Source organism: Saccostrea cucullata, unplaced genomic scaffold, assembly GCF_032062105.1.
Source record: "Saccostrea cucullata isolate Sc308-1 unplaced genomic scaffold, CSIRO_AGI_Scuc_v1 ctg186, whole genome shotgun sequence".
NCBI classification, from domain to species: Eukaryota; Metazoa; Mollusca; class Bivalvia; order Ostreida; family Ostreidae; genus Saccostrea; species Saccostrea cuccullata.
Genome location: NW_026926202.1, coordinates 144,877 through 172,208, shown reverse-complemented (window position 1 = coordinate 172,208; position 27,332 = coordinate 144,877). Strand labels below are relative to the sequence as shown.

The 27,332-nt window shown below is 31.3% G+C and overlaps 1 long non-coding RNA gene across 1 annotated transcript in view; it reads left to right on the top strand.

The window, feature by feature from the left end:
- LOC134271081 (uncharacterized) overlaps window positions 1-27,332 on the top strand; it is a 32,904-nt gene that overhangs the window by 4,955 nt on the left and 617 nt on the right. Inside the window, exon 2 of the long non-coding RNA XR_009992954.1 lies at window positions 23,419-23,554. This is a non-coding gene — a long non-coding RNA (uncharacterized LOC134271081). The remainder of the gene's footprint in view (window positions 1-23,418; window positions 23,555-27,332) is intronic.

Sequence of the window (27,332 nt, the reverse complement as noted above, 5' to 3'; positions counted from 1 at the left end):
TGGAGGGTAAAGGGGTATGAAAACTAATTTATTTCTACATAACACACAGCCCCAAGAAACCAATGCAAGATCAGATTAATTCTATATGTACACTGTAGATTGTAACCCAATGTTTAATCGCAAAATGACAAGAAATGAAGAACGAAAACAAAAGAAGAATAGATGATAAACGCACTTATTCTTTGAAATCTCTCTCTCTCTCTCTCTCTCTCTCTCTCTTATCAAGCCTAAGAGAGTTATACTCCTTTTATTAGTTTTAATGTGATGTGTTGTGATGTACTGTAGTACCTGTACATCTCTCACCTATTTGGCTTCCTTCTCTGTCAGCTTTTTATGACCTTCTTCAGGGTCATAATTCACTTTACAAATTTTCTTTCCTTCATCAATTTTGGTTTTCACCCTCATACTTTTTTTAGCAAGCACAAGATTTCCTTACTATCTAAAGTCTTTTATTCATTCAATTTAATGAATTTAGTGCAAACAAAAATTCCGTCATCTGTTTCGCTAAAAAATAACCAAAAAAGCATCGTATCAGCAACTATTGATATACTTTTCAGAAAGAAAAAAGAATTTTAATTTGTGTTAGTTTTGTACACATGTTTTTTTGCCATGTCTGGTTTCCGTATATCATAATATATAAATATAGAAACGCGCAGGGGCAATGACCCGCTCTAGATACGTCTGGTAGATACTAAGAAGTTTAACTGCACTCTATAGACCGCCGCGTCGAGGATTTAATGCCCCAGATCCATGTTTATATATAAACACATTATTCTTCTTTACATATTACACCATACGCTCTATACCGCCATCATGTGACTGGAATTTCCCTCCAAAATTTTGTCACAGATTTTTGTCTCTTTTTGCTTGTCGGAGAATAAAACGAAGATATTAGTTAATTACAAAATTTTAAAAGCATTCATTGAATATTTAAAAATTGATTTCTAACATATTTTTCTCCACATTCTTTGTTTTATTTCTGCTGATTTCAAACCTTTCTTTTACATTACAACACTTATTTCCCCCAGATAAAGTCTCAATTATCTTTATCTGACGGTCCCAGCTTTACTTAACAAAAGTTCTTCAGATGCGGTCAACCTCAAACTCTTTAATAGATTTGATCCTACCCACAAACTTAACATCTAATAAAACGCAATCAAATGAATCCAGCATTTTACACATATTAACAAGCTTTTAGTGGCAAATCTACAGATAAGCAAACGAGTCAATTAAAATAAAACCACAAAGCCTACTTTAGGAGGTTGCTGCAGAAAGAATAAACCCTCGGAAAAGCTTTTTTTCTATCAAACAATTCAATTCTTCATTTACACGCACACATAAAGCTCCTTATATATATTTGTCTTCTTTCTAAATTCATATTTAACTTGCATTGGTATTTAATTTCTGTCGACCTAGAAACAAAACAGATTTCAGTTCCTGCACGGGTAATTGTTTGATAATGTTTGTTGTTGTTTTTGTAATTTAAATATACCTATATATGATTATTGTTTATTCTGACATGGTATTCATATAGTTCAGACATAAAGAAATATAAAGGCTGATTTCAGTTATCCCTAAATGATATTAACGTCCAAAAGAGAAACAAAGTCTGTAGACATTTTTTTTAAAAATCATGAACAAGTATTGAACAGGAAAATTATCTTGGAAAATACTACTTTTCCCGATTGGCAAACTTCTATACCTGTTAAACAGGTTATGAATCTTATTATACAAAGCTGTAACCTATAATTAACAATTCATTATATGATGAACAAATATTAGTATTGCATTTGGTTATTCATATCAGAAGGAGGGCGTTTTTGGAGGTTTTCTTCAAGAAATATAACAACCTATGAATGTTCACCCCTCTCCCAAATTTCCTTACGCTAATAGGATAGGCCTATAGTATATACATATATATTGTAAGGTGCCCGTGGATCTAAACAAAGTAGCTAATAAAACATGGAGTACAATTTTCCTGGTTATAAATGCTTCCTGATTTAGTAACAGGAACTTGTTTGGGATGATTTAATTAGTTTTACTAAGTGTATCAATTCTTAATTTAAACAGTATTTCTTTTTACACAGTGATTGGATTGGACGGGAAACAAAAGACCTATATACAGACCTTCTCCAGAAATTGGTCTTCTAAGCTTTTTTTTTTTAATTTTTTGTGACCACAGAGCAAATTATTGGTGTTTTTGAATTTCGAGTTAGCAAGAAATATGAATTTAAGAAAATCTGTGAAATTTAAGAAATAAAAAACAAATATTTTTATCACTTTGATGATCATAAATGTAATGTATAATAACTGTATCTTTGTTTTTGTTTTTACCATTATATCAAATACAAAAAAAAGTTTTTACCACGATATCAAATACAAAAAAAATTGACCAAGTAGAACAACAAGAGAGATTTTTGGTGTACTTTTTTTATACTTAAGAAACAAAACTAACAAAAGAATTGAATACAGGGCTTGGCATCGCACTAAAATTACCAATAAAAAGCTAACCGTCAATCATAAATCTATGGTCTATGGCCCGTTTATTAGAAATACACCAGATGGGAATTAATATCAAATATGTATGATCAAGGCTATCTGTTTTTCCCCCAAAAAGCAAAATTTAAATCCAAACTTCCCATGAAATTAAACATATGTATTTGTATTCTGCCCCAAGAAAACCTTTTTGAAAATGTTATATATATTATAATATACATGTATATTTCATGTGGTTCAGATCTCTATTTTTCTTGAGAAATTGACAGAGGAGATTTTTATAGATTTTCTTTAAAATATAATATGTCGTAGTATTATACATATAAGTTTTTTAGGGAAGTGTTTGGAAATTTGGAGAACGTATGCAGAGAAATATATTTTTTTTGAAAATTTGAATATTGTCAATATTTTGTAAATTTATGTTTATCAGAATGTAATCAATATTTCAGAACTTTTACAGCAAAGATTTTCATGGCGTCCATATATTAAATGTAAATATTTGTTACAAGTACAATGGTATTTATGAATTTATATTAAATAATTAATCCAACTCGTTTAATGTAAAATGTTTACACATTTATTTAAAAAATATATTTCTTAAAAATAAATAATATTCTACTAGGTGAACTGTTTCAATCTGAGATAAATTTATTTGCATTTTAAAAATATAAATCGGAGATAAACATTAGCATGTCTGTTGCATGTCTCCAGTTTCACAAAACACGGGGTGAATAGTTTATTTTTTATTCTACAAAATCTATTACTTTGGACAAAACAAAAAATATATATATATATACTGAAAAATGAGATTTAAGCGATTTATTTTCCTCCGATTTCAAATAAGTCATAAAAAATATATGAATATATAACAAAGAAAGATGAACATGTAAAACATTATCTTAGCATTTACGAACTTACAAATCGTATGGAAAGCACGGGATTTTCAGTAAATACCAGTGATTCTGCAATGTCCGATTACATTTCTGAAGAGCATGCCTTATTCCTGTTCCCAGATTTATTTTCAAACGTGAACAGTTGACTAATTGTTAATGAACCATATAAATGAAAGCAAGTCAGGCGGGATGAGTGGCGTCAGTCTTGATATTACAGGTACCACCGAAAGTCCTGCCATCCTTAATAGTTTAAATTCTTTTTAATAAAATTCCTACCAAAATATACTATGTTTCCCTGTGTTCTAATGTATAGTATTTTTGTTAATTTAATATGGTTTTTACTTTCACATTTTTTTCCTGTTCAAGGCGGTCAAATGAAAGCGAACAACTAGAAAGCGCGCGACAGAAAGAAAGCTGCATGAATTATTCCTCTTTGTATGTTAAAAAAAAAAAAGAGGCAATCGATATATTTTTTTCATGTAAACTAAAATTGAATTTAAATCTATCGATTTTTCTGGATTTGTACAAGTAGAAAAATACTAGTATACTGACATAACTTCAAACCTATATCAGTCTTGATTTGGCACAAATTATAGGCACAAATAGTACATGTACGGGTACATAATACAGTAAACTATATATAATGTTAAAACGACGAAATTTATAATGATTAATAATTTTGTAATTTTCACAAAATTACGTTTGTGAAACAACAATTTCAAATAGAAAATCGCAAAATTTTAAAAAAGAAAAATAGGAAATAAACTACATTTTTTTTAATTTTACAATGCAAAACACACAACAGCAAAACATTAATTATAAACATGAAATAAAATTTGATGAATACAGGCAAATGATTTTCATTGAGTTTTCCCTCCATCATAAATGATTTTCATTGAAGAGTTCACATTAACAATCTCATCTTTCTCCTTTAAAATCAAATATATATAAATAATTCAATAATCATAGATCTATTTTATTTATTATGTATATATATATATATATATATATATATATATATATATATATATATATATATATATATATATATATATATATATATATATATATATATTTTATGTTAAAAATATGTTCTGAATAGGTTCTAAAGTTATGTCAATATATTATTCTATTTGTATAAATTTTAAATGAAATTGAAATATGCATAAATTTCTCCAAAAACTAATTTTCTTTATTTCTCTATTTATTTTTGTTAATTTAATAGAAGATATATGCACCTTGCATATTTGCCAATACTTGAAAGAGAATTGAATAACTGTTGAGCGAAATTAAAAAGCTCATAAAACTAAATACTTACACGATTTATTTTGTTATAAACAGTATTTCCTAAAACATAAGTTTATTTTTTTTTAATTTGTATTAATATTTAGTGTTTTACAAATCGACTTTTCAATATCATGTTTTAGTGGCATTCTATTGAAAAGGAAGTCATATTTATTTTTAAAAAAACAACATTTAAAAGAGCTAAAGAGCTTAAAAGAACTTTTATAGAGTCAAAAAGTTAAAATCTGAGTGTTTGAAATTCCGCTATGAAACACTTATGAAATCGGATCTAATCAGACCCTTGTAAAATATATGGTCCATTTGATGAAAATCTTGAAAAGTGAGATTTTATAACTTTTTTTTCTATAAGAACGATCCTGAATAGTCTGTTGGATAATCTATGAAATTTTCGAAGTATAAATATTACATAAAGATAGACAAAATTCGATTTTAAAAAATTGAATTTATTTTTTTTATGAAGTTGAAATTTTACCACAATTAAAAAAAATCCCTTTTAGGGACAAAACTGCACAAAACACTAGAGAATATGAAACCTGAATCCTCTTTGTATTAGTCATTTTGTACATATGATAACTTATTTAAATTAAATTATAGTTTGAACAAAATATGAAATCCGTTTAAACCCCGAAAATTAAATACAGTCTAAATATGAATTCTTTGGAGTAAAATTTTAAAAAGACCGCATTAATAAATGTATATATGTAATTTAAAAAAAAAAGTGCATGTAAATGAAATTCACTTTAATCAAAGTCGATACAAGATTTTAAAAAAAATAAAGAATTTGCAAGAGCCATTAAGAAATTGAGGAGGGGGGAGGGGTCTGTAGAACATTTGTGTTCTTCTTTTGAAATTTATTTTTTTTATCGATACTCAGTATACTTGTATATTTCAAATCTTCATTTATAAATACTAGAATGCTATGTTTTGTAGTTGCTTTGCCTCAGTGCTGCTTTCACGTGAAGAATCAAACTGCTCCTTCATTTAATATTAAGCAGATCATTTTTTTTTCTTAAATTATTTTTTTGAGGGGGGGGGGATTTTTCGTGTAATATCCTTTATCACTTTTTTCTTCATACACCTTATACTGTTTTAGAGTTTCGCCAATCTCTAAAAATATACTAAGTTACAGTGTATATTCTAGTGTGAAAACAGTTGTTACAGTACATATGCTTAATATATACACTAAGATAGAAATTATTACAATTTAAAAAGTTATTTTCTTAAGAATGTGGCAAAATTTTAAAAAGAAGAATAATGACAAAAAATAAAATAAAAATAGAATTTGAAAAGTAGAAGGAAAATACTCAGAGCATATCAGGACCTCCGTCAATGTAATTTCTCAATACAAACATAGATCACAATTAATTTCCTCTTCAGACTAACTACGTTGGACACTAACACTTTTTTCTGTATGCAGACATGTAATTCCAAAAAAAAATATTTGACAGGGCTCTAGCATTTTCTGAAGGCGTGAATGGAATTTTAGCGGGAAAAAATTGATAACATGTTAAAATTCATTAGATATTTTTAGCGGCATTTTTTGAGAGAGAGAGAAAGAGAAAGATGAGAGAGAGATAATTTTAAATCTTTTCAAATAATTGATGTAGAATCAGCAATAAAATGACCTGCAGATTAATGAGTATATTGGAATTTTCGACAGTGAAAATCGGACATTTGTTCTTGAATAAAGCTCATTGTATACGTATATATTCATCAGTAATTAGATCACTAAAAGTATGGAAGTTGTGAAGGAAAAACAAGACAGAGATTTTAAAAAAAGATATCATCACAGAAGGTTGCAGTACAAAGTCGATGGATTTATGCTTAAATCTTTTTTAAACTTGGAGGTGCTCTGTGATCGAAACAAATCATATATCCGGTCCATAAAGTTTTAAATATATTTATTTTTACTCAGATTTATTCTTCTAAATTCTACTTTCACCTTCCCTTTGGTGAAAGAGGGACAGTGCGAGTAAACACCTAAGTGTTAGAGATATTCCAATTAGTATATTTGACTAAACTCTCCTGCTGAAATGTCCCCATCCTTTTTTTAAATTCCGCTAAAAGTCCTAAAAACCTTTAGCTAACACGACCATTATTTTACGTTAAAATGTCCTTTCAATCCACCAAAATGTCCAGACAATTTGTAAAGGACCAGTTTCAGGTCGTTTAAAAAATTAAATATCCAGGCCCCAGGGTCATGATTCAAAATTTCTTAAAGTATCATTACAGATAACATAAAAAATATTCACGTTTCTAAAGTTGTTTTCCACTAAAGTTTCAAATTTCAGTATTTATTTAAAATACATATATAACTGAAATATTTACTCAAGTATAAGACTTAGTGATCCTTGCGCAAGTTAAACTAGTTTTTGCACGTATACAATTTTTAAATAAGTGCCTCACCCCACCCTTATTCCTTTACTAGAAATGACTGAAATCTAAATAAACTGCATATTGAGCAATTTGACAAAATTTACGCTTACTCCAATTTGCCACAAGTGCTAAGCGAATTTTTTAATAACTACTACAATTAATCTATGAGTCGTCACATATATATTATACTATTATCACTAACGTAACACAGAAAATGGCATTTATACTGCTGTGTCAAATGCAATGTAGCTGTACCTGACCATAATAAACAAGTTAGTATTGATTACATCAAATTCGTAAGTACCCGATTAACTGAGGCATATACAAGATTAAAAAAGTGTAATAGAGAGGCTCATTTTCCAGTCTTTAATCATATACATGCACATTGGTGTAGTTAATTCTGAGCGTACAGTTGTATTCCGAGAGCTATATTTTATTGGGATTTATTTTCTGACTCCAGATTCAGAATTGATGTTACAAGTCTTATTACTAGTATAAGTAATGTAGTATTTGTTAGAGGCTTTTATGAACTGCAAATTTTAGTCTTTTCTTAATTTTGAGAACAATTTCTGACTTTATGGATGTATATTTTGTGTCATTTGAAAATAAGAATATTTAATCACTGATGTAATTCACTTCCACCAAAACATTAACATATTCATGATCCCAAACTTGCTATAGAACCGTATTAATTAAGCCAAAATCTCTAGGTTGATAAATGATAATGATCAATTTTTAATTTTGAAAATCTACTATAGCACCTCTGTGCTATAAAGTCATGTACTTATTTTTATTTTCAAACTTTTCCAGCAGAAAACTGAAAAGTATGCATATTAGCCTTTATCTTGATAAAGAAAACGCTTATCTTGCGTTTTTTCAGTACATTTTGTTTTATTTACTCGTTTATCGTCAAGTGGGTGCATTGCGCATGATATATCTAAGATAATCTCATTTGAAATAAAGTTTTTCTATGAGGTGTAATGGAGGGATCGTCACCTGGGTAAACACTACTGTTACAACTCGGAATGTACTAACATCAGGAACTGGGATTATTACATTTTGCATTATTACATTTTCCGTACTGATAAAAACAGAATGTAATAACGCAAAATGTAATTACACCATTTTTGGATTATTACATTTTGCTTTATCAGCAAATATCACTCTAAAACATACCTGTAGGCAATTCAATACCAGGTATTGTGTGTAAAAATTAGATTTATGCAACGGGGGAAAAGGATACAAATATCAAAATCAGTTATTTTTTAAACAGAAAAAAAAAAATGTATTTTGAAGATATTTTAATAAACAGAAGGTTTTTCCAGACAAAATTACTACAAATGCACAGTGTAAATAATTTTGAAGGAAACTTAGATAATGTGAAGTTTATTCTAGTTTGTTTAACTTCCCTAAGATGAGTTCACGGACTTCTCCAATCAATCATTTAATTTCCCTTTAATTTATCAATTAAGTTTTCTTTTAAAAATCAGTTATGAATTTTTGAAGGTTACAAATGAACTAATGAACACATGTACCACATCACGTAGACGTTACTTTAGTTGATTTAATATTTCAAGAATAGTGGTCAATCATTTCTATCAATGTGAACCCTTTTCTGTTCACGTCTACTGCAAATAAAAACAAAGAGAAGTGGAATAGAGAAAAATAGGAAATGATATGAATACGTTCGACAAGCACTAAGAGACTTTCCTAAATCTATCGAGAGGAGACAAGCAAGATGTCAAGTCCTATTTTTATCATCAGCTTAAATGATAGATGTATCTGGGTTATGAATGCTCAGTCGTATATAATTTAAATATAGAAAGGACAGAATACACTACCTCTGTTTCTATGTGTGTGTGTGTGTGAGAGAGAGAGAGAGAGAGAGATTCCATTACAATGGTTCTAATATTGTCTAGTGGGTGACTGCTTATGTCTCAGTTGCGAATGAAGCTAAAAACTTGGCATTAATTTTCGTCCATAATTCTCAACAACGGGCGAAGAATCCCCCTCAGTTGATGCTTATAACATCTAACATATATAATGATTGCATATTTATGAATAAAATACTCATATTGCACACACACATAAAATGACAAGCAAGTACATATATTAAGTAAACGGGCGTCAACGGGTATGCCCAACTCGGAAATTTCAAGCGTTTGCACACATTTTCCATGACAGTCTCTGGCAGTCTTTACAATAAAATGCACGAGGGTTGATCCAAAAGTAATGTCTCAGCTGCAATAAAATCTTAATAACCTTTTGTTATCAGCAAAAATTTTACACACTAATGGCTCTACCTTTTTAAATTTTGCCTTTTAATTTTATTTAGTTATATACAAGTTCATAATATTTTTTAAAATGATAAGATAAACATAAAACTAGGTTTTTTGGTCTATTGCCACACGGCATAAACGTTATCGACGTCGTTTGACATTTCTTTCTTGACACTTCTTTCGTTCGCAAATCTTTATAACATCTTCTTTGCTTCTATTTGATAAACTTTACAACTGTTTTGCCACAGAGTCGAATATGTAGTTCTAAAATTATTTGAACTTTGTCCAGTCGGTATCTGCTGTTCTCAAATTCCAGATTAAGTGACGTTAAAGGTCGACTGATCGTCCACTAAATTTCTATAAAATCTAGCTTAAAGCGAGACAAGACTCGAGTTCTAAAAGATCTAATAACGGAAATAAACATTAGAAAATTCAAAACCTTCAGAAAGTACCAAATGTGAATGGAAGTCAAAATATGGAAAAAAAAATTAATAGGAAATGAAAGTACTAAGTTTCTACTTTATTTTGATGTTTAAAATGGAACATAAAGTATTAGTCAATAAATTGTATAATATTTACAGGGCCGTTTTATGCATAAAGTGAACCGAGCAATTAGTTTGACAAAAAGCAAAATTGTCTCTTTAGTACGTACAGTACAGTATTCTTTAATCCCCAGTCACATTTCCAAAAACGACCACCGGCCGACGGGTTTTGAAGCAAAAATGGGATTCTTCGGGTGACAGTCGGCAGTTCATCGGCCGCTGTCTTGCCCGATTTTGACCTCTTTTATTGTCGGCCGACCAATTTTGTGTCCATCGGTCCAAGTTATAATTTATTCTGCGTCGGTGGCCGATTCTTCAATTGAAGTTATCCGTCGACCAACCTTTGATCATCGTCCGACCATCGGCAGTCAGTTTATAAAGACGGTCGTCCGTCGTTCGACAAAAAAGATGTTCCTAATTTCGACCGACGTTTAAAATCAAACTGTAGCTCAGAGCTCGATGATCGGGCGACAATTGGCCGACTTGTGAATATTTAACCTATTAAGGATACATAACACAAGCAAAATTTTGATGCATGGATTGATATATATTTTTTGAACGGAAATAACATAAATAATTATTCCATAAGATATAAAGAAATCTTAAATATTCTTTGCTGCTTAGATATGCGCATTTGTCGTTTTTATGCAATTCCATACAAAATTTTGCACACATTTTCAACATTGAGTCACAATTTTATAAGATTTTGCCACTTTGGCTTGCAAACATTACTCGTGTCACCTATCTGAATATAGATCTATGAAAAAATATTACTGATTTCTAAAGAAAAAAGATTGTGTTACTTATTCAAGTCATCGGTGTCCCTAGGAAATAATGTGACTGCTCCGTGTCGTCCGACACTGTGTCGGCCGATCATGTTCTTTCAGCCGACAAGACCAGTAAAATTTAGTCGCCCGACCATCGTCTTAAATGTGACCTAGGCATTACCGGTTAATGTTTGTGTTTATGAGTTCTTTTTCATCCAAAATGTAGAATGACAAATTCGTCAGCGAGTCCCTAAATTTTACCTGAACACGATATATCTGTTGAGTACGTGTCGTTGAATCATGGATACTAATTAAAATGCGAAAATGTAATCAAGGAATTTTTTTTTTTTTTTTTTTATTATTGAATGAATTTTCCCTAGTGATAAGGCTTTCTAAGTGTAAGTATACCCGCTACTTCTTAAAGCCCGTTTCTGTAAAGTTCATGATGCACAGAGAATCCGGTTAACATGACAATTCAGTTACCAATACTTAACCTAGCTTCTCTAAGCAGTCCAAGGCTGTGATTAAGAAGTTGTTACATAAAACATAAAGGAATCATATAACCGCCGAAATATGGCTGAAATATTGCCTGCTCTGCGTAAAGCAACAACTATCAATCAATCACTATTTAAACCAGTGTAGACTTATCGAATCTAACCATCTCAACAAAATAAAATGAACAAATAATAAAAATGCATGTATACATTATAAATGCTAAGGTTATTCTGAAACGTGTAAATTCTTCTGGTTCGAGACATGATTTACATATCCCTTCCAAGATTAAGATAACGAACGATGATGGATCTCATAAAAAGTTAAAAACTACAAGCAATAAAAATCTGTGAAGAAGGCAAAAACACGGACCCCTGGGAATTCTAGAGGTGGGATTAGGTGCCTAGGAGGAGTAAGCATCTCTTGTTGTCTGGTTGCGCCCACGGCAGCCCTATATATGTAATTCATAAATCATGTATATGGAACATTCCATAGTAATATTCAATTAGAATTTTACTACAGCTTGTAAAATGTATATTTTAAATCTGTTTATTTTGTAAATTATAAAACAAAAATGGTTATTAAGTCTTTAAAGGTGCATAAAATCAACGGTGTAGCAAATATAACAAAGGGGGGTGTTCTTGGGTTACAATAATTTCCTTCATTTAAATCAAACAAAAAGGTTGGAAAGACATAATAAATAAATTGATATAATTCTGCACAAGCATCAGTGGCTCAATTTCCTCAACTATCAAGTTACATGTTCTTTTTATGTAATTATGAAGAGGTCAGGCAAGAATAGCTCAAGGTGTAGAATGTTGATTTCCGACCACACAGAGAGTTCTTGGAAAGAAAAGAAATACGTATATCCTATATCATTGGATATCTGGCTATCTTTAAACTGCTTAACTCTGTGTATACACATAGTATCTGAAAACATCACAAATTTTGTAGCCTTTTTAACATTGTTACATAAAGTCTACAAAATTTGCATTTTCTTTATTATGAGGCTTCATTCTAATAAAATCTGTATTTAATATGACTCTAATAAATAAACTAGTGCTAATTGTAACGGGAACCGTTACAGATGTTCCCCAAACGCTCCCCAACTCCCTTCTCGTGCCATATTCCCTGTAAGTTTCATTAAAGAAGGCAAAATCTATGCATTTAAGACGTAAACTTTTTCCCAAAGGTATACCATGTATTTCAAATCTAAGCAATGCAGGAGTGCGCATGTGATTGCATGAGCGTAATGACGATATCATCTTGTCTACACTATTTTACTCATTTGCACGTGCACGCACGTGCATGATGACCATACCTTCTTGTAAATGTCCATAATGTCTGTCTATGCTCTTAATCCCATCCTGTTCGGTTGAAAAACAAGGGAGTTATAGCCATTTAAAGTTTAAGCCAATCAGATTGCAGCGCACGTGCATGCGCGTATTTTCATGACAATTATTATATATCATATTGTAGGACATCTTAAAGTGTGCCTATGTTTTAAATTTCAAAGCATTTTGTAAAAAACAGAAAAGACTGAGATTTTTGTTTCAGCCAATCAGAGCAAAGCGCACGTGCACGCACGTGCATGCATGTGAATGGTGACCATACCATCTTGTAGGAGTCCTTTATGTCTATCTATATTTTAAATCCCATGCTGTTTGGTTGAAAACCAAGGGAGTTATACTCATTTAAAGTTTCAGCCAATCAGATAGCAGCACACGTGCATGCGCGTGATTTCATGAAAAAATTTTTATATCATGTTGTAGTACATCCTAATGCATGTCTATGTTAGAAATTTCAAAGCATTTCATCATAAAACAAAAAAGATATTGAGATTTCTGTTTCAGCCAATCAGAGCAAAGCGCACGTGCATGCGCGTGAGTTCATGCAAATTTGACCATGTCATCTTATCTAAACAACTGATATATCTTTATATAATGAGTTTCAAAACATTTTATCAAAAAATATAAAAGTTACAACCATATTAAATATATCAGTCATTTTACTCATTGCACGCGCCCGCACGTGCATGCGAGTGCGCGCAAAATGACCTTCGTTCGGCACATCTACACAACATGCCTACTAACCCTGAAAAGGTTTTAACTTAGTTTGGTGAACAGTTTCTGAGAACACTTCCGGACAAAAAAGTACCGGAGAAGAAATAAGAAGAAAAAAGAATAATAATAATAACTAGTGCTAATTGTAACGGGAACCGTTACAGATGTTCCCCAAACGCTCCCCCCAACTCCCTTTTGGTGCCATATTCCCTGTAAGCTTCAGTAAATAAGACAAATTCTGTGCATTTTTGACTTTAACAGAAGAATACCAATTATATTCAAATTTTAGCATTGCACCCGTGTGCATGTGAATGCATGTGCGTTATGACCATATCATCTTGTCTACACTATCTATATATTTTAATATACTATATTTTAAAGCATTCAGTCCAAAAGTATTAAAAATTACTCATTCAAGTGTATTTTTAATTTAACTCGTTCCAAATGCACGCACGTGCGTGCACGTGCATGATGACCATACCTTCTTGTAGGAGTCTCTTATATTTATCTATGTTCTAAATCCCATCCTGTTTGTTTGAAAAACAAGGGAGTTATAGCCTTTTAAAGTTTCAGCCAATCAGATTGCAGCACACGTGCATGCGCGTGATTTCATTAATTTTTTTTCTATATCGCATTGTCGGATATCCTAATGAAGGACTATGTTTTAGATTTCAAAGCATTTCGTCAAAAAACAAGGGAGTTATAGCCATATCAAGTTTCAGCCAATCAGATTGCAGCTCACGTGCATGCGCATGATTTCATGATTTTTTTTTCTATATCATATTGTACGATATCATAAGGAATGACGATGATTTAAACTTCAAAACATTTCATCAAAAAACAAAGGAGACATAGCCATTTAAAGTTTCAGCCAATCAGATTGCAGCACACGTGCATGCGCGTGATTTCATGAAATTTTTTCTATGTCATATTGTTGGATATCCCAATGCATGACTATATTTTAAATTTCAAAGCATTTCATCAAAAAACAAAGGGGATATAGTCATTTAAAGTTTCAGCCAATCAGATTGCAGCACACGTGCATGCGCGTGATTTCATGAATTTTTTTCTATATCGTATTGTAGGATATCCCATTCCATGACTATGTATAAAATTTCAAAGCATTTCGTCAGAAAACAAAAGAGATATTAAGATTTTTGTTTCAGCCAATCAGAGCGAAGCTCACGTGCACGCGCCTGAGTTCGTGTTAATCTGACAGTGTCACGGTATTAACACTATTAATATATCTTCAAGTTATGAGTTTCAAAGCATTTCATCAAAAAATGGAAAAGTTATGGCCATATTAAGTATATCAGTCATTTCACTCACTTCACGCGCACGCACGTGCATGCGTATGCGCGCAAAATGACCTTCGTTCCGCACACCTACACAACACACCTATTAACCCTAAAAAGGTTTTAACTTAGTTTGGTGAACAGTTTCTGAGAACACTCGCGGACAAAAAAGTACCGGAGAACAAATAAGAAAAAAAATAATAATAATAAGAAACAGAGTAAAAACAATATGTTCCCAAACTGTTTGGGGAACATAATAACTAGTGCTAATTGTAACGGGGACCGTTACAGATGTTCCCCAAACGCTCCCCAACTCCCTTTTGGTGCCATATTCCCTGTTATCTCTATTAAATAAGAAATACTTTATGGAATTTAGACTTAATCAAGGTCTTCCAAGAAAAATACAAAATATATTTTAAAAAAATAGGCATTGCACGCGTGTTCATGTGCGTAACGACCATATTATCTTGTCTACACTATCTAAAATTTTAATAATATCAAAGCATTTAATCCAAAAGTATTAAAAAATGCACTCATTCGAGTGTATTTTTTATTTTACTCATTTCACGTGCACGCACGTGCACGCACGTGCACGCACGTGCATAATGATTACACCTTCTTGTAGGAGTCCCTTATATTTATCAAAGTTCTAAATCCCATCCTGTTTGGTTGAAAAACAAGAGAGTTATATACATTTGAAGTTTCAGCCAATCAGATTGCAGCACACGTGCATGCGCGTGATTTCATGAATATTTTCTATATCATATTTTAGGATATCGTAATGCATGACTATGTTTTAAATTTCAAAGCATTTCGTCAAAAAACAAAGGAGATATAGCCATTTAAAGTTTTAGCCAATCAGATTACAGCACGCGCGCATGCGCATGCTTTTATTAAAATTTTAATATATCATGCTGTAGATCTTCATAATGTAGGACCATGTTCAAAATTTCAAAAGATTATGACAAGAAACAAGAAAGATATTGAGATTTTAGTTTCAGCCAATCAGAGCGAAGCGCACGTGCATGCGCGTGAGATCTTGCTATTTTGACCATGCCATCTTGTCTATACTACTAATGTATCCTTACATTATGAGTTTCAAAGCATTTTATCAAAAAATAGAAAAGTTCCGACTATATCTATTATATTGGTTATTTCAAGTGTTGCACGTGCACGCTCTTGCAAGCACGTGCGCGCAAAATGACCTTGATTCCGCAAATCTGCATAACATGTCTACTTACCCTAAAAAGGTTTTACCTACCTCGGACGAACAGTTTACAAGATCATTCCCGGACAAAAAAGTACCCAGGAAGAAGAAGAAGAAAAATAATAATAATAATAATAAGAAACAGAGTAAAAACAATATGTTCCCCAACTTCGTTTGGGGAACATAATAATAATAATAATAATAAGAAACAGAGTAAAAACAATATGTTCCCCAACTTCGTTTGGGGAACATAATAACATATTATGTTTGAGCAGAATTTGTCAAAAAAAAAAAAAAAAAAAACGTGACAAGAAGAAAACACTTGTGGCCCTCAACTCGACATTTAGATATATCGTAGACGTATTGCTGAAAATGGTTATTCCATTCTTATGTCAACTGGATATATCCCGGTCAGCTTGAGATAAAAGAAACCATAGAGTCTGACACATCTGTTTCATATTTGGATATTTACTTGATAAAGGTGATGATACTGACTTCTCAATCGTCAACTTTCCTTACTTATCCAGCATCGCCTGCATTCGCGGTTTATATATATCTCTCAGTTGATTCAATACGCGAGAACATGCTCTTCGTATGTACAATTTCTAAAACGATGTAAATTATTGACAAACAAGTTGATGAAACAAGAATATCAGCATGCTCGTTTAAAGTAATCATTTCGTAAGTTCTATGGTCGATACAATGACCTTGTCAGCAAATACAATTTATTATTGAGTCAAATGCTGAATGAAGTTTTTCAAACAGGCACTTATTTACACACTGAATTGACGACGGACTTTTGCGTTATTTCCCGATCATGACAAGAAACACGGCGGGTGTGACGGTCGGCAGGGGATGCTCATACCTCGATGTCACATGATCCCACCTATGTGAAACATAGTATGATATATGAAGCTTAAAAAATAAGTACCCACATAAAGAAACATTAATATCCTAAAAATCTAATGAAATTACCAGCCTCAATAAAATAGATTCTGTACAAATGAAAATCTACATTGTCTGTACGAAAATCTATCAGTATCAAGTAAACGGAACACTTTATCTCGTATTTACGAGCTATACATGTATATAACTAACTTACGAGAAAACACCTTGTTATTATGAGGAACTTGAAATCTTGTTATTGCTAGAAAACGGGGAATCTATCTTACAATTACGAGAACATTTTCATCATGACGAGAAAAGATATCGTAATTATGAGAAATGAACTCACAAGTTAATTTTTTTTGGGCAAAATTTATGCAAAGCGAAAAATTTTTTCTTCTTTAGGTCTTTTTTAAAATGTCCTCCAGTGGTGGGTAAAACGAACTGTTACAAGGACTGTCCTCCTACATTTGTATCTGATACAAATAAAAGCTGAGGTTACATTTATTTGTGTTTGAAAAAAAAATGGATTATGAATAGTTGGAAAGTTAACAAATCCAAATGTTCATTTTCCAAAATTTTTTTTTTTTTTTAGTTTCAAACACAATAATGCAATACAAATCTGTGAAAATGAGGTTGTTTAAAAATCTACTTATATATATATATGATATATAGCATTTAAGACATCCTTTACAGCACCTAAATTATCTGATTAACGGACACATGTAGGTGAACGTATGTATATGTAATGAAACATGAGTTTTGTTACACACTAAAAAAAAAAACTAATATACATGTATGTATATATATACGAGGGGTTATCAAAAACTTTGTGGACTAGCGCCATAAAATTAAAACCGCTTTAGGTACATCAATGAATTTTAAAATATTTAGTTATCATCATCTTTTCTATCTATAGAATAAACCACAAATCATAAATTTTATTTTTAAATGAATTAGTAAAGTTTTTGTAAGCAATGGTATGTCCAGGCGGCGCAACCTCGAAAACGACGCTTTTTCGGCCTAAGTGTAACTAAGATAAACTATTTTGATATGAACATTTGACATCCAAAAATCCCGTTAATTCAGGCATATGTTGGGACACTATTGTTCCATAAAATATGGAATTTTTACCTCATTCTGGGAGTTCTATGAAATTTTATTGTAAATTTTACATGGAATATTCAAAGAAATATTACCTAGAAAATGACGTCAAAAGGGGGGAGGGGTTTTATTTTCCAATATTCTATAAAGTTTTGTCCCTGGAAAACTGTTATACACCTAGGAACTGTTTAAACTGGCTAGGGAGAAAAAAAATTCATCCAGATTATATGTTTTTTAATGCCAAAATAGATTCAGAGAGAAAAGAGAACCAAAATTAATGTCGATTTGTAGTCAATTTTTGAAAAATCTATCACGTCAAATAATGACGTTTATCATGTGTTTTAGCAATATTGAACTATAAATAAAATTACTAATATGCTGGCAGAATCAAGCGAGGATCCCTCCCAATGTATAAATCCATCTGCAATAATATATGCATTGAAAGCTGCTGTTCATGACATTGTAAAGTCATAAAAACAAGACGGGTTGAAGTCCTTCCACAGCTGTAGGGAATCTCATCAAAATAAGTGTACGAGGTCGAAGAAGCGGACAATGAAAAATAATGACGTTGTCGGACGTCATGAAACTAAGCGGCGACGTCGCCGGGTGGTCATATAATGTCGTTTTTATTTTATGATAATTTGGGAAATAATGAACGTATCAAGCTAAAATTTTCAACATTTCTTTATTGTTTGTTGTTTTATGTTCCTTATAAATTTTGTGAACTCAGACAACATAGTACTAATTTTATAGCCCCAGTCCACGAACTTTTTGATAACCCCTCGTATATATATAGAAGGAAATTTTGTGTATATGCAAGTAAAATGAACAAGTTTAAACTTTAACACCAAGTTTTTTTTTAATTAAAAATTTTATATATTGTATAAATCAATAAAAAAAGACAAGATTTATGAGTTTTGAACATCATAGATAATTTATAATTTTGATATAATTTTGTTTATAGGAAGCGTCCTTAATACCAGTAAAAATAGGTTTTAGTTTAAAAATAAATGTAGTTTTTCAAAATTATAATGTACCGTTGCATAGTAATAATCAGAATTACAATACTATTGGTATTTTAATTTTTGATATGGTATTCAATAGTGGAACTTCATTATAGATGAGTAACCAAAATGAAGGGAAAAGGAGCTGGATGTAAACGTTATAAGACTTTAATATAGGTTGTACTTGTTTCCAATATCTAAAGCTATTGGAGTGTTACAATACCTACATGTAGGAACTGACAAAATATATGATCTTAATCAATTACGTCTCTAAGTTTTGATATATCCGGTAGCAAATACATGTTGCAATGTTCAAACATACACACACAGACAGATTTTCTTGCTTAAAAACATTGTTTGATAATTCTTTGAAAAAACGAGACACATTTTTAGAAAAGAAAAGACGATTTTGAGAAATTGTAGTTTTTCTTTTCGGAAACGGATAATAGCGTAGTACTGAGCACAACTACTCCAGTAAACATCAACAACATGACATTAATGGTAAAATACATTAGTAAAAATTCTAAATATTTACGACGTATATACTGTATATCCATTACATTTATCAGCATGTAAGTCAAAATTTGAAGCATTGTTGGGAAGAGATCAGTTTACGAAGTTTGTCTTTTTTGTTTGTTTGTTGCATTAATTTCTTGATTTGTTGATGTTTTGTTGTCTTTTTTTCCTTTTTACCTAATCTTTGAATTTTCATTTATGATAAAATCCCATCCCTTTCTTTAGTTTTAGATAACAGTCATGTTCATTTTCAACTGTTTGTATGATAAGTTGAAATAAATTTATTCCAAGGAGCTATTGGAAAATTTGAAATCATAAAATTTTACCAAAATAAAAAAAAAAACATCTTTTGACTTTTCAACTCTGTATACAACTATTCCCCACGATGAAGTTCAAGGGCCCATTTTACAAAAGAACTTACGCCTAAGACCAAAAATTTTAGTTGATAGTAAAAAAAACAAGAAATTCACCATTCTGTTTAAAATTGCTAGAGTAAAAATGTCTTAAATTTCTATACTATATTTTAAGAAAAATTAATGTAAATAAGAAAGTTAAGGTGATAAAAGTTCTGGTTTTAGTTGTAGGATCTTTTGTAAAACACTCCCCAGGCTTATTGACATCATTGAAAAGCTGCTTTTTCAATTTGAAAAAAAAACGGAACTCGTAAATTTCCTTATAATTTTCATTGATAATTCGCAAAATATTGTTTAAAAAATTCTGATGCTACACACAATTAGTTTGAAGTTGACATGAATGATTTTGAAATGATCTGTGTGGTTTTTAGAGACTTGGTCTTCCAACACTCTTTTGTAATTCCTATAGGTATCATTTGCCCCGTTATTAGCAGACTTATTTTTGTATTCATATGAAGCAGAATTTATTCAGAATCGTATACCACTTTATACAAAGTGCTAATCGAAAATCTACTTGATTTGGATCACTAGCTATATTTTGATAGATCATTCGAAATTTCTGTCTGCACATTTAGACAAAAAAAGTTTTTTAAATACGTTTTCTTACTACTAATAAAACTGCTTCAACTAATATGAGACTTCTTCTTGGTATATTTAAAGATTACCGTATTTTTGTGTCATCTACCCCTCCTTGAACATCGGTAGCACGCGTTTTCACGCATCTAATGGTAATTTTTCAACTAATCCTGGCACTTGACTTGAATGCACCGTTGACATTATTTAAATAAAATATTTATTGTTATGTTTCATTGGAAACTTACTCAAAAGTCAGCTATCAAATTTGACCACAAGGTCTTCTTTATATCTTGACAATTACATCAAATACATGTATGTATCTACCCAACTTTTCGAGAGCTATCTTATGTTTGCGTAGAAAATATCCAGAAAGTTATCTTTGTTGTTATGACAGCTATACTTTTTTCGAGTAAACATGTAGTATTTATAGTGCAATTAGTAAAATAATTTATTGATGGTACATTGCGTTCACAATAGTCTTGTACAAAATTTTCTTCCTCAGACTCATCTTACATTTCAACATTGGCCCAGTCATCTTTTGGAATATGACTGGTGTTGTTATGTGCAAGGTTTTCATCCTTAGGAACAATTATAGGAAGAACATTTCATTTTCCTCAAAGATTTTTTTAAAAAACGAAATCTATGCTTCATATTTTTTTAAATTTCAGACTGCATAAATTATTATAGAAAATACTTACATAGGAGGTCCATGGGTCATATGCTCACCTTGAGCGTTTTATGCTCAGTGTGATGCGTATGTATTTATATAAATTATAGAAAAAGTAGTGTGGCTTCTTGGTTAGTTACTGAGGTACGAAGGAGGGTGCAAACATTCTGAACCTTTTATATATCTTTTTCTTTCTAATGGAAGCAACTCTAATGACGTTTTTATTTCGTTAATATGTTTAGTTCCACTTTTTCATTTCGGAATAAGCGTTGGATCCAGCAAGAATTTCTACGGGAAAGGGGGGTTACATTGTTGTCCATAACACTAAAAGATCCAAACACGAAAAACCTACTTTCTCGAAGAAATTCATGGAACTTTTTTCATAGAAGTCATAGCATATCAAGAAGTACTTTAGGCAAATCAAACATAGCATTTCCGTATCAATCGCGACAAAACGCAAGTCAAGTATCGCACAAACACCAGAAATGATATCACATTTCATCAAATTCTATAATTATTTATTTCTGTTTAACTTCGTTCGACTAATAAATGCTTCCTTTGTGATTATGTATGCCAAAGTTTTTTTTTCAAACTGTTTAAATCACAATAATTTCATATTATCAAAAATCAATAAATCTTAATTTCATGCAAATCACAAAAAGGATCCGAAAAAAGTGTAGCCATCGCAAAAATATATTGCAAACTTATTAAAGCAAAACAAAAATAGCTCAATTTCTTTAAAAAGCGTAATTTATAGAAATCAGATGATGTTTCGTGGGTAAATTAGGGAGATAAGTTAGATACAATCACTTGCACAACAGAATATAGTTTGAAAAAATTAAGAACATTTGAAATAATTCAAAATAAGCGAAAATTCCATATTAACTTAGTAAACGAGCGCGATATTACGATATCGAATTCCTTGTAGGTTTCCATTTAAAAATTTACTCAAATAAATCTACAATGATTCTATAAAGGTTTAAGAGGTTTCTTAATTGCTTAAAATTACCTTTACCCATATTTTGCCTGCCAAATTTCTTTTTTACCCACAATGCATCAGAGTACCCAAAGCAATATAGCAAGTGATCCAAATCAAGTGGATTTTCGATTAGCACTTGTATACAGTATATACGTGAAAAGAAGAAAACACTTGCTGTGGCCTTCAACTCGACATTTAGGTAGTTATTTCCTTTCTTATATAGACACGATACATCCCCGTAAGCTTGAGATTAAAGATAACGGGGTTTATATCTATAAGTTGAGCATGCATTACGTACGAACAATTTCTTAAACGAGGTAAGTTATTGACCAACAAGTTGATAACAAGTTGAACAAGTCGATATAATGACTTTGTCAGCAGATACAGTTTATCTTTGAGTCAAATGCTGACTGAATTTTTCATACTAATTGTTGGGCCTTTATTTATACACTAAATTGTCGACCAATTTTTCCGTTATTTACCGATCATGAAAAGGAGAACACGGCGGGTGTGACCGGCCGGCAGGGGATGCTCACTCCGCCATGGCATCTGATCCCACCTCTGATGTTTAAGAGGCCCGTGTTTGCTCTACATGTATTGTTTAATGGACTTTTAAGCTCGAATTCCTTTCGTAATCTCTTTATATGTCACATTAAGTTCCTACTAAGTACTAAGTTATGTATAGATTTCTAAAAGAGAACAGAATTATAAATCAAAAGTGTTCCTTATAATAAATTAATACTTTTACATTGACACCATTAGAATAGAAAACAGTCAAATTAATTTATTAAAATACAAATAATTGTTTCCTTATTTTACAGTACAACAGGTTATGTTGCCTCAGTCATCTGAGTAGCATCCTTGTTATCATCATTATAACAATGATACTACAGGTGGCAACCTCCTTGAACAGTGTAGGGACATATTCTTTTTAGGTCGACTGAACAGAACAAAAAACTTGGGAGAGATTCTTTGATTTAAGTTCGCATATCTTTCATCCATTTTCCACATTTTTGACATATCAAGAAGCATGGGAAATTTCACTAAAACATAAGATTAAGCGCTTTACAATTTGTTCAATTGACGCTCAGAACGGAGACAACTCAAGAGGAGGTGACTGACGGATAGAAAAAGGTTAAGACATAAAACAAAATAAGAAAATCCTAGATCCACGCATGAGCACGGTTCTTACTTTTTGACCAATTTTTGTACTTGACCGTCTAATTCTCGAACGCAACTTTTAAAGATATCTCTTGACAGAAGTGTGTAAAACTGTGTTTGATTTATTTGTTGTTGTTTTTTTTTTATAAGTTTTGACATGCCCGAACAACATGAGTAATATCGCATCTTTTTGTTGAAAAATGTGTGAAAAAGGTATCTAAAATTCAACCATCTATGAAAATTTTATAACGATAAATAAAATAAGAATCAAGGGGTTTGTGAAGGTTTAATAAAAAGATGCGATGCAGATTAATACCGGTATGTGACAAAGAACAATGTCGATAAATGGGTAACCATGTCTTGTTCTTTTCAGTAATATCACTATTTTACTGTTTCAGGTGCTCACAGATGAAAGGAACAGATAAATAACCAGTGATGCTCATTTGTCAAAATTGTGACCCATTTTCAGTTTTGCATTTGTGTATTCCTGGTGAAATAGAAACATCATGTATAAATCAGGGATGCCAAAATGAGGTAATACTTAATAAATTTGTGTTCAAGAGAGAGAGAGAGAGAGAGAGAGGTTACTACATGTATATATAGAGTTCCATGTCCCTGACCTTTATTGATAGAAAATTTTCAAATCGTGAATGCTTTGGGTGTATAAATCAACTTTCTATAATTAAAGAAAAAGCCCTGAAGTATATGAATAATACATATGGGATATTTTTGACACTCAAAAGCATTTTTACCCAAAGGACAAAGAGTACGTAGTTTTCTATGTTGTTATATTTCTTAATAATGTGTAATTTGAACTTCTTGACTAAAAATTAACGTAAAACATAAAGGAAAGATATTTTGTTTGATATTCTTAATGACCTCAATACATTGCCAAAAATACTAAGCATTGTATCAACCCCGCAAAATGCGAGCTTTTTACCAACTGAGATGTGAACTATTGCTTATTTGAAAATAGGCTTACAGTTATTCGAACAAATTTGAATTTGCTAAAAAAAAGAAAAAAAAAACTAAACAAACAAAACAAAAAAACCCCTAAACGTTGTCATACATGTAAGACAGTGATACTTGTAGGTAAGCGTTTGCTTCTAACTGACTATCCCTTTAGTTTGTTGGTTTGTACCTCAGTAATAAATCAGCAACAAAAGATATATATATCTATATTCAATATATAGAGAATAATACATACCCTTTTCCACATCACATCCTGTATCAGCACGAGACACCAATGGCCAAAGGCCCGAGGGCTGATATTGGTGTCTGGGGCTGATACAGGATGTGATGTGGAAAAGGGTATGTATTATTATGTTTATTACATATTTAGTAATAAAATACAGCATACATTAAGTTGAGAAGAAAATAAGTAAATAATCATGCATTGACTTCTTCTATATACATGTACATGGTCTATTGTCTCATACGGTTTGGGTTTGTTTCTACTTCTATTTCAATGCACTGATCCGTAATTTGAAAATAATCTATATAATTTGTAAATTAGATTATCCTTATTTTCAAGAAGTTAAAATTAAGAGAATATGAAGCCACCAAAAATTGTGTATGATCACAAGTATTTTTTTGTGGTTTAATTTACTAGGGGTGTGATATTGATCCGTATCAGGACTGATAACCTATATCAGCCCTGCAGGGCTGATACGGCTATTGTGACGTCAGGCATATCGCATATGCAAAAATCCTGTAATTATTAATAAGTATGTTATAAAAAAAAATAATAGTATGTATACAAATTTTAAATTGAGCATAAAATGCACAGGTCAGTTTATTAATTACCATGGGTACATGTATTTCAAATAATTAATTTAAAACATCTCCGAAGTTAAATATTGTTTCGAAGTAAAGAAGAAATGAAAAGTTTTCTGTTTAAAAACTGAAGAGGAAATTGAAATTTGGAAACGACCTTTTTTCCACCCCATGTCCTTTAGTGTGCACATATTGCACATATGTAGAACATCTCCAAACATCTTGCAAAAGATGAATTGGCTGCTGCAAAAAAATGGATGAGTTCTTGGACCCAAGGTTTTGTAAAATGAAACTTCCTACTTGGCCAATAATGTGAAAAATAAAATTCAAAAACCTTATTACATATCTACAGACTACCCATAAACATCTTGAAAAAAGGATGAAGAGTTACTTCATTAAATGTAATGAGTTTTGGGATCTAGGCTTCATATGATATGAAGGACGACGTTTTTAAGCCCAGAATGAACATGATAAATTCACAATCGTATTGGATAGTCATATGTACAAAGCACCATCAAACACACTTCAACAGATAATTCAGCAACTAAAAATACAGGGGAGTTCAGGGATTAGAGGCATTTTTGTTGAAAAATATGACGTTTTTGGCCACCATTTGACTCCATGGTGAAAATAATAGTTACTTAATAAAAATGAAAAAAAAAAATGAAAGCGGAGTTCACGAAACCCGACTTTTGTAGAAAAGAATTGCCCCCAGAGTGAAAATCTAAATTCTGAAATCTTAAAACACATCTGCAGTACATATACACACCCAATCAAATTCAGGAAAAAATGAATGTGTCACTGCCAAAAATGTAAGAAGGTTGCAGGTTTTTGTAAGAATCCCATTTAACCCCTACATGAAATTGAAAACTTCAAAACTTTATGCACATGTTCAAGGCACCATTAATCATATTTAAAACAAGATTTGGCTACTGTTTGAGATGTTAAAGTACTTTGAGGAGGAGGATAGAGTGTCGGGCGAATAGACCAAAATTTCAAACTTGAAATAAAAGACACCACAGAGTTTTACTGACTATAGACGATAAAAGCAAACTAACAACTAGACTGTCCATCGTCAACTTTTCTTATTTGTGCAGATATATTCCATTATCACCTCCTTACGGTGATTATGTTATCCAACATTTTCGTCACTCAAGAGCATGCCCTGAGTGCGATCAGTGTTCAAAGCGAGGTATGCTACTCACTTAAAAGTTGAGGTTACATGGATTTCAACAACCTCGTTTAACGTCGATATTTCGCTTTTTCTATGACCGTTATAATGACCTTGTTAGCAAACATAACCTATAATTGGATCGTACTTTGGCTTACTTGTTTCATGATAATTGTTAGGCTTTTGTTTTTATACGAAATTTGACTACGGAAAGTTCCATATACCCGATCAATACACGGCTCTCGGCGGGAATGACCGGTCAACAGGGGATAATTACTCCGCCTTGGCACCTGATCCCACCTCTCGAATTTCAAGGGGTCCGTATTTTATGCCCTCTTGACATATTTGTATTGTTTTAATATCCGGACTTATTTACTTTTCGGGAAAATACGAAATTTTTGTCATACAAGTATGTTCTAAAGATCGAATTGATTCTTGCAACATGTTTTTGTTAAACAAATAAATTCAGATAATTATTTACTTGGGAAAAAATGGAGCGAAGACACACGGATATAGAAAAAGAATATGTTATAGATTTAATTAATTCCCTTCGTATAGTTTCTTAAGATTTTCTTCCTTTCTTGGAAGGTTGTATGTTAAATTTTAGATAGGGGTTAATCTGTAAAGGTATTATCATATCACCTTGGTAGAACTGAAAATTTGAAGCGTAGTTAAAATAGTTAAAATAAAACTACATGTAACTTAATTTGGACTAGATATGTAGTCTAACTTGAATTCTTTAATTAGCATTTACTTGTACAAGAAATTATCATATTATTTTCATATTGTTTTTTATGTATTATCTTTTTTTCAAAATTGTTCATCCAAATTAGATAAAACCGTGATTCAATGACTTTTGGGTAGCATTTGGATTTTGAGGAACATTGAGGAATTTTATTTCAAATACTGCTAGTAGTAACTTTTTAAACGTAATACATGTTCTGTAATATTGGGATTCTTTTCTCCAGTCGGTCATATTCTTTTTTAATCCGTCATGTTGTATTGGACCGTCTCTCTATCAAAAAATATTTTTTCGTTATAACGATTTTAATATGTTATTAAAGATTTGTTGTATTATAACCAATTGAATTTTATTTCAACAAACTGCGTTATAACGAATTCAATAAATCTGTAACTTTTTTATAACGAATTCAATACATAACAAATTTAATTCGTTATAACGAATTCAATGAATCTGTTATAACAAATTAAATTCGTTAAAACGAATTCAATGAATCTGTTATAACAAATTAAATTATTATAACGAATTCAATAAATCTGTTATAACAAATTAAATTCGTTATAACGAATTCTAAAAATCGTTAGAACGAATTCAGAAATATTTCTTGATAGGTCCTAAATGGG